The sequence below is a fragment of the Rhagoletis zephyria genome, unplaced genomic scaffold (genome assembly GCF_001687245.7).
Source record: "Rhagoletis zephyria isolate East Lansing unplaced genomic scaffold, Rhagoletis_zephyria_1.1 Rzeph_scaffold_06000, whole genome shotgun sequence".
NCBI lineage: Eukaryota > Metazoa > Arthropoda > Insecta > Diptera > Tephritidae > Rhagoletis > Rhagoletis zephyria.
The window spans coordinates 27,245-37,539 of record NW_016163083.1 but is presented as its reverse complement, the minus strand read 5'-3'; the positions used below and the strand labels follow the sequence as shown (position 1 = coordinate 37,539).

The following is a 10,295-nucleotide window of genomic DNA, read 5'->3' as shown; positions in this document are numbered from 1 at the left end:
TTGCAGAATATTTACTTTAGAACTAGAGCTTTTCTTATTTTAATATGTATGTAGCATGAAGAAAAGAACGACAAACTCCTAAGACAGTTCATATAGTAAGAAATTTTCTTTCGAGAAAAAAATATTCACAGGTTTTTCTAGAAGAACATTTTTTCCTAATTTTTTTTTAATCTCGCATCTTTGCTTTAGGTTATTTTTTTTTAATAATTTTTAAGTTGTCCGTTTAGCCGTCGCTTCTCATCTGGCTCATCGAAATGTGCATGCGCTCACACATTTACCTAAATGCAAAATAAAGTTGAATAAAAAAGTGAAAATCGTTTAAATAAATGAAAAAAAAAACAGAAATAAATAATTTAAAATTACAAATAATAGGACTTTTAAAAGCGAAAAAAATATTTTGTGCATTTCACGCATGTTGGTATGAAAAAAAAAACTGAAGTGTGACTGGAAAAATTGCCTTTAGTGTTACATCGTTTCATTTCTCTCTAACAGCGCTATTTCGTGTATTGTACGCGCTTGCGCATAACATATCTCTTTACTATAGTTAGTACTCATTTGAGCGTACTCTCATATGCTCATTTCGCATTTACGCTCACTCATTCTCTCAAAGATTTTTCCGTTCACTCAAATTTTAAAACGCAATTGTTGCTTTGTTTTCCTGCGCTCAATGAGTCTAATTTCAAAGGACGTGTCGTAGAAATACGAGTACAAGGATGAGCACCAAAACGGATACCTATACTTCGGTTGTGTTTGTTATTTGTAAGCGAAGGTTTTTACTGGCAAATCGTTAGAATGGTTTCGGGCTTACGGTCAGTGGACGCGGTTGGCGTTTGAAGAAGGAAAAATAAATACAATACAAATTTGTGTATTTATGCTTTACATATAATTACATATGTATGTATAATTTAAAGTGAAAAGTTAACAAAATAAATGTGGCAATGCAACATAATAATTAAAATAAAGGCAGTAATCAAAGTGATTTTTTTTGTTATCGATTTGTATGCGGTTCCTTTAACTCACCTGCAGTTATGTATGCGTGAAATGCGCAAAATATTTTAGAAATGTAGAAAAAAAAAACAAATCATTTAAGCTATGAAACTATGTTAAATATTTACTAATTTATTTTATTCTAAAAAATTCAGCCTAATTCGTAAAGTACAGTGCATTCCGTTAGTTTATATGCCACACGACTGTTTTAAGCAGCTGTTTAAACTACTACGAAAATTTACGAAAATAAACGAAAATTTTGAAAATAAACATAAAAAACGAACAAGTTCAGCCATTTACATAAGTTTGTTTTGACAAAAAAAAGTGCGAAAAATATGCAACTTCCAACGGCGATCCACAGCACGCAGGAATAAGTCTGAAAGCTGTTTTGAACCAGCGAATTCACAGGAATTTCTATTTTTTAAGGTAAATGATAATATAAGTGAAATTATGTATGTTTATATAGTGTGTGGCGAATTGGTAAGGTCACCCACATTTTGATAAGCTTCATATTAAAAAAAAATTAACATAATTTCTGCAAAATTTTAAAGTTTAATACAACTTTTTACAAAGTATGTTCGCCAATTTTTAAATGGAAAAAAGGGCAAAGTACGGTCAGCAAAAAAATATGAAAAATCAGCGGCAGTTTGTAGCAGCTTCAAACTTCCACCTGCACACAAAAGCTTGCTGAAAATTCGGAATAGAAAGTGTGAAATTTTTATGAAACTTTGTTAATTTTTTTAATTTCTCAGAAAATTTTCGATAAATTCGGAATAAAGTGTGATATTTTGATGGAAATTTCACGAATTTTGCACAGAGTTGGAAACTTAAATTTATTTAACGTTTTGGTGTAAAAAAAAACTATATTAAGAATGTATTAAAATTAATTTGAAAAAAATAAATAAGCTGAACTTATCAATTCGTGAGTAGCCTTATCATTATGCCACTCACTATAGGTATATTTATACATAAATGCCAATTCCCCTAGGGACGGTTGTTCAATGTCCGGTTAACACAAATCGCAGGTAGAAGCTCGCGTTGAAGATTGGCACTGCTTTATCGATCATATGTTGTATATATGATGTCGAAATCGTCGATAACGATGTTGAACTGGGAGGTAGTGATAATCAGGCATTGCACAGGCAGTCCTTAGAAGATTTAGGGTCGATTGCTCAATGTCTGGTTAACTCTAATCTGCGGTTAAGCATCCTTATCGACATCTTCGATTCCATGCATATAACACGGTGCCGGTAACATCGATAATGATATTCAACCTGAGATTCGTGTCAACCAGGCTTTGAGCAACAGGCCCTAAATTAGAAAATATCGTAAAATACCTTTTTGAAGAAAAAAAAATTTGTTTGAGTAAATAATTTTTAAATTTCGTTTAATTTCAATTTTGTTTAAGTATTACTCTACTCAAAAGGTAATTAAGAAGTAATTGGGGTTGTTCAAACTTGCCTGGTTATCAGGTTATGTGGTTATATTTTTTGTCCAGTCTACAAAAAAAATATACTACACAATAATAATTTTAACCAGATAACCTTATAATCAGGCAAGTGGGAACAACCCCATTGTTAATTCGAGTCGGCATAAAAACAGCAGGGTTCCGATTTCTCTAAACGCACTGTGTACTATATATACCTCTCCCACGAAATTGGGGCGAGTTCGCTTTGCCGCCTGTTCAACTGTAAGATCCAATCGTTTAATTTCCACAATTACCTCCAGCGCTGCCGCCAGACATGTCCACATAGCCCCCATAATGCAAACACACACCAGACGTTGAATCTTGGTAAGGGAATGCCTTGTCGTTGCCAGAGTAGTCCTTCAAGCCACTGTCCCGTAGACTAGGGACAATTGTGGTCGTATTATCATGGCATACATTCATGTTAGGACCCTTCGGGTGTTAGTGCAAAAAGCTCAATTGTCGTGGTTTTTAGAAAATATTTTACTAGATGGCCATTAGGCACGTTCCTTTCTTAAATTTAAAGTTATATTAAAAAAAAAAAAAAAGTTAAGGTCTCACTATAACTACGATGTGTAATCGTGGCTGAGGGTGCGCGTCTTGCAGGGATTCCCTTTTTGCTACTATGACTCATGCGATAGTCGTACGTACGTACGTGTGCCTGTGTTTCCTCTAAAATTTGCAGTTGGTTCTCTGCATTGATTTGAGTAGTTTTATCGCTCTTCATTGACGGTTGTTGGTTTTGTGCCAACCTTGTATTTGTTCACTGACATATGTCCTTACACATACGCATATAGTATGTACAAGTATAATGCTTGTAGACACTGTGCTATTGGAATGAAATGACAATCATTGTATTCTTCTACTTTGGTATGAAAGTGTATCCACTCCTCGCGCTTTCTTCCTACCTCTCTCGTTAGTTCTTTTGTTATTCAATTTCAGTGAGTTAGTTTAGTTCGTTAGTTTGCATCTTAGCTTTGCTGTGTGCAAATAACAAAAGAGAGCAACTTTTTTTAAGTATGTGAAAATACGTATACACTCACACACGTGGTACTCTACGGAACAAAATTTTCATTTGTAGTTGTTCAGCAACTTTTGTGCTCAAAACATATTCTAATCAGTGAATGAAAATTTTATTGTTTTTTCACAGTGAATTGTGCTGAAGTTCTTTCTGTACTCAACCGTTGAGGAAATGACTGCAATGCAACTGTCAAAGAATGTTCAGTTGTCAGGTGGTTTTGTTTGTTAGAACTGTTAGAACTTGAAATGAATATGTCTTTGAATTTTATCTGAATTTCCATAACTAAGCAAAAACGCACAAATCTGAAAGGTTTTCATTAAGAGCCAAAATAAATGTACCAATTTCTTGTTCGCAATAAATTTACCCAGCCAATTTAATTTTTATTGCATTTCAAAACACAGCACAGTTTTCGACTGTCTCTTTTGGGCCCGCGTCATCGCAACTGCGGCAGAACCTATTGAAGGGCAGTCCTATCCTTTCGGCATGCACCCAACGGTCCAGTGCCCTGTGCACACTGCAGAAAATTTGTAGTGAGCTTTGGTTTTGAGGGGATCGTAGGACACCCAGAACTGCCGGGTAATCGTGTAAGATCCTGTAGAGTTCCACCTGTGCTTGGCCTTCGAATTTCGAAATTTCGGTAGTTTTTGTCTCAATCTCCCTGAGGCGCCCATTTCCACCGCGTGGGACACATTCAGTGCGGAACAGCCCTTGCTAGTTCGTCCGCTACCTCGCTTCTGCAGATTTCCCTATAATTTCGTATTGATCAGAAATATAGGCCAGCTCTCTCCTACATTCGTCCACTTGTTGAGATCTAAAAGACGTAGAAGAAAGTGCCTGAATAGCCGCTTGGCTATCCGAAAGGATGTTCACCTTCGTTCTTGTTCGCACATTCTCTTTGATGTATGAGCCTTACTCCCACCTTAATAGCAAACGTTTCGGCATGGAAAACGCTTGCATAAACTGGTAGGCGGTATATATTTATATTTATTTAGGTTCTGTCTGTATAGGCCCCATAACCGTATACCTGTAGCTTTCGTTGAAGGATTTCCCTATTTGCCTCCGTAGCACAGTAAAGTTCTCATTACACCATGTTGGGCGCGCTTTCTTTCTACATACCTCAGAGAATAAGCCTTCGTAAGGGCCTTTCCGAACGCTTATTCAGGCTGTCCGCTTTGGCGTTCAGCTCGTCCCTTGTAGGAATGTCTTCAACTTGTAGTTTGGGTATTGAAAATGCGATTTTAATAAACTTTATTTATTTAAGCCTTAGAGGACGAAGTTCGAGGATGTGGTCGTGTGTATATTAGTACTGAACATATAATTTTTTCAAAAATAAATATTGTGAATTTTCTGGGATATTCAAGGACAAAATATTAAAAGGACACATACGCATTCATACCTTTGCACCAAAAAATTTAATATTTTTTTATTTTACAGAATATTCTGTTTTATTTGATATCCACATTGATATTTTAGGTTGCGCTAGGCTTTTCAAACATTTTTTTTTTACTTATCATATTTTTGAAAGTCCTTTAAAAAAATTCTGACATCGGAGAGAAAAACTAAATACGCAGTTTTACTATATTTCGCCCATATTTTCGCGAATATTTTAATTTTTTGTGTGTAAATTTTTTTTTGTCGCCCGGTGTTATAAAATAGGACAAAAAAAATTAAGCTCATGCAAAATTTTTACCACTAAATATATATTTTTTCTACGATGCTTCACTTCTTCCAGCTGTAGTCCGCACACAGTTTCTTAATATACATTTTTTTTGCTAACTAAAACTCCATATCTTAAACTCCACTCTGTCTCATAAAAAAAGTTGTCCATACACTCTAAAACAAACTGCCAGCCACTAACTTAATTTAAAGTTTCTTCCGCAATTTTCTCATTTACTTAAAATTACTTTTTTCCCCACACACTAACACATATGTATGTATGTAGGTATGTACATCTGCGCACATACATATTTTCCCTTATCCGCTTTTACTATACAATTTTACACGGAAATTTAATTACGAATAAGGCATTCAAGTAAATGGAAAATATAAAGAAAAAAATTTTTAAGAAAAATGTCGCATTTACTGCCAATTTACATGACTCATGAGCCAGCAGCAGCAGGAGTAGTAAAGTCAGAACCAGAAGCAAAGAGCAGCCGGCCAACAGGGCGACAAGTGGAGCGCCCAACAAAATGGCAGTAGTCAATGGCGGTCGTCACATGACGACAACCAACAACTAACAAACAGTAAACAACAAACACAAGCATTAACATTTGCTTTTTAGTTTCGTTGTTTTAAATTTATGACCATCGTTGTGGTTGCTGCTCTGCGTGTGTGTATGTATAGCGGGCAAATGATGAAGTTATATAGTTGCCAGAGAGTGTATGTTCAAATGTGCTTGTGTGAGCTTAGCGGCTGATGCCCGCCGCTAGTTTAGTTTATGTATTCTGTGTTTTTTTTTTTGCATTTGCACGTATCCATGTGTGCGTTTGTTTGTTGGCGGCAACCGCATGTGGCGCTGTCGAGTCTCTTGGCCATAAAATATTGTTCTGCCTCATCCGGCCAAAGGGTGTGGGGGAAAAACAATAACAAAATACTTGACTACCACTTCGACGCGAAAGCAAACGGCACTGGCATGAGCTAATCAATGCTGGTGTTAGTAAACGAGCAAAGTCGTATAACAGTTTTCGCTTTACTGTTATGTGGCATTGGTGGGAGTTGGCGAAGTTTATAGCTCAAAGGATTTTTTATTTATTTTTCAATGGCAATCAGTGAGTCAGTGTAAGAGAAATTTCATGCTACAACCTCAGTGATATGAAAATAAATATTTTTGTTTTATATGCTTAACATAATTCATAGGTTTGTAAGTTCATATACGTTCGAGTGTTCGTCCATTTCATCAAAACAAATTAGTTATATACTCGTAGTATGTATGCAAATCTACACCAAACGATAAAATCCCTAATGAATTCGATAAAAAATTCCACAAAAATATCGACAACGATATTCATATCCTTATTGTAGAAAGTGAAAGTATGCAAAGTGTAAAACTATAACGATAACACTAATTAAATCGATAACAACGGACATAAAAATATCGATAACGATTATAATACTCTCTGGGGGCAAATTAGATTGCGAAAATACCACAATAAAGTCGATAACAAAGTCCAAAAAATATCGATAACGATAATAATATCCTCCACTTGGAAAGTAAAAGTGTGCAAATAAGAAAGTAACCACAATAACACTAGTATCATCGATAACGAAAACCATAAAATGCCCCAAACGATAAAGCATCGATAACGATAAAAGTATCGATAGCAATGACCAAAGCGGCGTCGGCGAAAAAAGCGATAATAAAACCAATACAATATCGATAACGCCAGCACTAAAGATATCGGTCGTAAAATCGCTAATAAAAGCAATTTCGAAAATAATGATCGTAAATCGGTATAAAAAACTGTATAAACAAAATTTTAAATCCCCTGTTTGATAGTGCCAAATTTTATCCAGCATACTTAAATAATAACACATGCCTACAAAATTTCACACAACTCAAGACCCTAAGAATAGGTTGTACTTGCGTTATCATATTTGCTCAATTTTAGTGCAATTTTAGGCTAGTAGTAGGTCCTAAGTATGCCAGCGAAGTCTTGTGGTGATATGGTAGTCTCCGACCAAACTCTTGAGACTGTGAAAAATTTCACATACCGAATAAGTAATGCCAGAGCATTGAGGCAAACAACAATCTCTGCTCCAGCTTAAAGATGAGGCCTTTCAAGTCCAATTTGCTCTCGATACTACTTTACGGCAGTCCCACCTGGAAAGTCACTACTGCAATAAACAGATGCCCTAGAATAATAATCCGATTTTTTTTTTGGGTCTAAAATGAAGAGTTGCTCAGAAAACCTAACATGGAGTGCCCTGGCATCTGGATGCGGGAATAGAAACAGAAAAGGATAGACAATACTTTGCGCAAAGAAGGCGACAGGCAATATTGCAAAGAACGCCTTAGAATGGAGTGCCCTAATCGGCAGAGATAGGCTCAACGGCTCCACGAAAGGTTAAGTTTAAAAGCATTGAAAGCGATTGCCAAAAAACGAACCAGATGGCGCGCAGGCATGCCGCTTGGGATTAAAGGAAACGAAGAAGAAGAGAAAACTTGCGATTGCTGAATTCAGGTTTTGTAAACGTCACAGTAGTAGCCGAGAAAGCAAAATCAAAATCTGTGGTAGATTTTTAAGTAAAATCGCAACTGCTATCCCACTAGCGAGCTTAAAAATCTCCGCATAAATAGCTCATCTACATAATCGGGTTTAGTTAGCTCCCCCTGCTCTACTTCTTAGAACTCGACTCATTCAAATCAAGAACCCAAAGGAGCCTGGTAACCGTAAATTACCCTCCTCAGAGCTGTATTAGTATCTTCATAATTTTATTTGTAGCTTGAACCGCAACAAATTCGACTTAATAAGCAGCTTTCAAAAGCTTACACACTTATTTTGATGCATACAAGCGAAAACAAAAAAATATATCCTCCGCTGCGTAAAAAGGTTAAAGTTATGACCTCAGTCAAAGTATTTTAAATTATGACCAGCGCATTCATTTACAGTTGCTAGCAAAATTAACGCAGGCGACAGCGTCAGCGACGGAAGTGGGAACACAGCAACCACACCGTGCCACCACTTATTATTAAAACATATTTGTATAAATTATAATTTTTGTTTGTAACTTACAACAAAAGCTAACAACGCTACTTACACTCATATACACGAAAGACTGCGCAAATGTCACACAAAAATGTTGCTGCAAAGAGTCAACAACTTTTATGCTTTCGCTTTGTTTCGCTTGCCTGCATTTGCTGTTGTTGTTGAAAATTAAAAAAAATAATGAAATTTAAATGTAAATAATGAGTGGCTGCGACAAGGCCCGCGCGCGTAGGTAAAAGGTGTGGCGGCGTCACTGTGGGTGGGCTGTGAGCAAAAAGGTAGAAATGTTGCTCATACGCCACGTTGGCGCTACTCGAAAGGCACTCAGCTGGAGTTAACACACATACATACAAGTGAACACATGTACATACATATATAAACACATACATTCATATTTTCTAAAGAGCGAAAATCGTGTAAAACGAAAAAAGGTGCTTTGCTAATTTTCAAGCAGATATACGTAAGCTTTAATGCATTAGTGTTGGTGTAAGTCTGCCGCCTGTGTGGGTGTTTTTGAGTACTTCTTTAGTTATGCTTTGCGTTGGTCATTAGTAAAAACTTTGCTACCTTATGACGACTTTTGCAACTTTTTAAGTGAACAAAGAAAACGAGAAAAACATACACACACATACACATACATACATGTTAGGGTAAAATTTTTCGTGCGAAATTTTGTGGTACCATTTTGTGCGTATAAGTTTGCTTTTGCGCAAGTACTCAGCGCACTTAACAAATTAATGCGGTAATTACGCGCGACTTGTTGTCGTTTGGTTTTTCTATGAAAAGCTAGAAAATGTTTTCTCTTTTCCCCTATGTGCTGGCATAAACAACACCAACAGCATACCTAAAACAGCATATTTTATTAGTGCAAAGCGTTTTCTTGCTGTGCCACTTTCCATAACAGCAGCAGTGAAAAGTAGCGTATACGACTTTTTCGAAGCGTTATTTAATTGCCATTTTTATGCACCAAATGTTGTTACTGAAATGTTGAAGTTTATGGCTTTAAGCAAGTTGCTGGAAATTCATGCATTTTTGTATCTAAATTTATTTACTAAATATGTATGGTATAAAACTGAAATGCAAAATTGTTTGTGTGTGATAAACTCACAAAATACTGCGCCGATTTTTGTGAATTAAGTTCTAAACATCAAACTTGTGCTACGAAAGGATATAGAAGTAGACTTTGATTCGAAAATTGGTTTGTTCGCGATAAACTCACAAAGTGCTGGCACGATATTCATGATTTCAGTTTTAAAATAACAAATTTGTGCTGCAGAAGGGTAGATTTTTTTTAATCAAATTAGTAGAAGGTGTTGCTCAATTTCTCCATACAAAAAATAATTGTCGAACATACTTTATATGGAAGAACCTGCGGGAAAAACTGTCAAACATTTCTAGCAACTTCAAACTTGCACTTTATAAAATTGAATAGGCTATAAAACTGCATTCTTAGAATTTTTCTGAATAAAAAGTTGCAAATTTATTGAATTTTCCAGAGTTTTGGAGATTTGATTTTTATGGTTTTTGGTGGAGTATAGACCATATTTTTATAAACAAAAATCGCAAATAAATAAGAATAAAAAACTTTGCATATATTGCGAAAAAATCACTGTGCCAGTAGTTTTGTTCGTCACTGTATGTACAAACGAGGTTTTTTTTTTAATTTTACACATTTTTTAATAAATACTCGGTTCAAAAAAATTTGGTCGTATTTTATCTCAAAAACGGAGCCGACCTCATTTTTTTTAGATTTGTGATGCTGATTGGAAGTGCATTTACAAAATTTTTCCAGCACGTCCAGTTAAAAAAAATAAAAATTAATAATAGAATTAGGACGTAGTTTCTCCGAAGAAAAAAAAAAAGACGTATTAATGAAAATCCAAATGGTCTGATGGATTCTGCCTCATGTCGATGCATGAGTAGAATGGAGTGAAAAAAAAATTAATAAAAAAAAACACTAGCGAAGAACCTGGCGAATGATTCCACCAGGACTTAGCCACTATGGAGAACTGGTATGATAGGATATTAAACGTCCACATGCTTGCTGACTATTGCTGGACCTTGAAAAGCGATGGTATGCGATCAACAAAAATAGTGTTTGAAGATTTCATTCTAG

General features: G+C 35.6%; 1 protein-coding gene across 10 annotated transcripts in view; it reads left to right on the top strand.

Annotated features, from left to right (window-relative positions):
* The first annotated feature begins 640 nt into the window (after positions 1–640).
* unc-104 (kinesin family member unc-104) overlaps positions 641–10,295 on the top strand; it is a 35,654-nt gene continuing 25,999 nt past the window's right edge. For 4 of the 10 annotated variants that reach the window (XM_017628494.1, XM_017628495.1, XM_017628496.1 and 1 more), the window contains exon 1: positions 1,076–1,413. The gene's annotated coding sequence lies outside the window, so the exon portion shown is untranslated. Of the gene's footprint in view, positions 895–957; positions 1,031–1,075; positions 1,414–10,295 lie in introns of those variants that run through there. The other 6 variants (XM_017628498.1, XM_017628500.1, XM_017628493.1 and 3 more) reach the window with 5 other exon arrangements.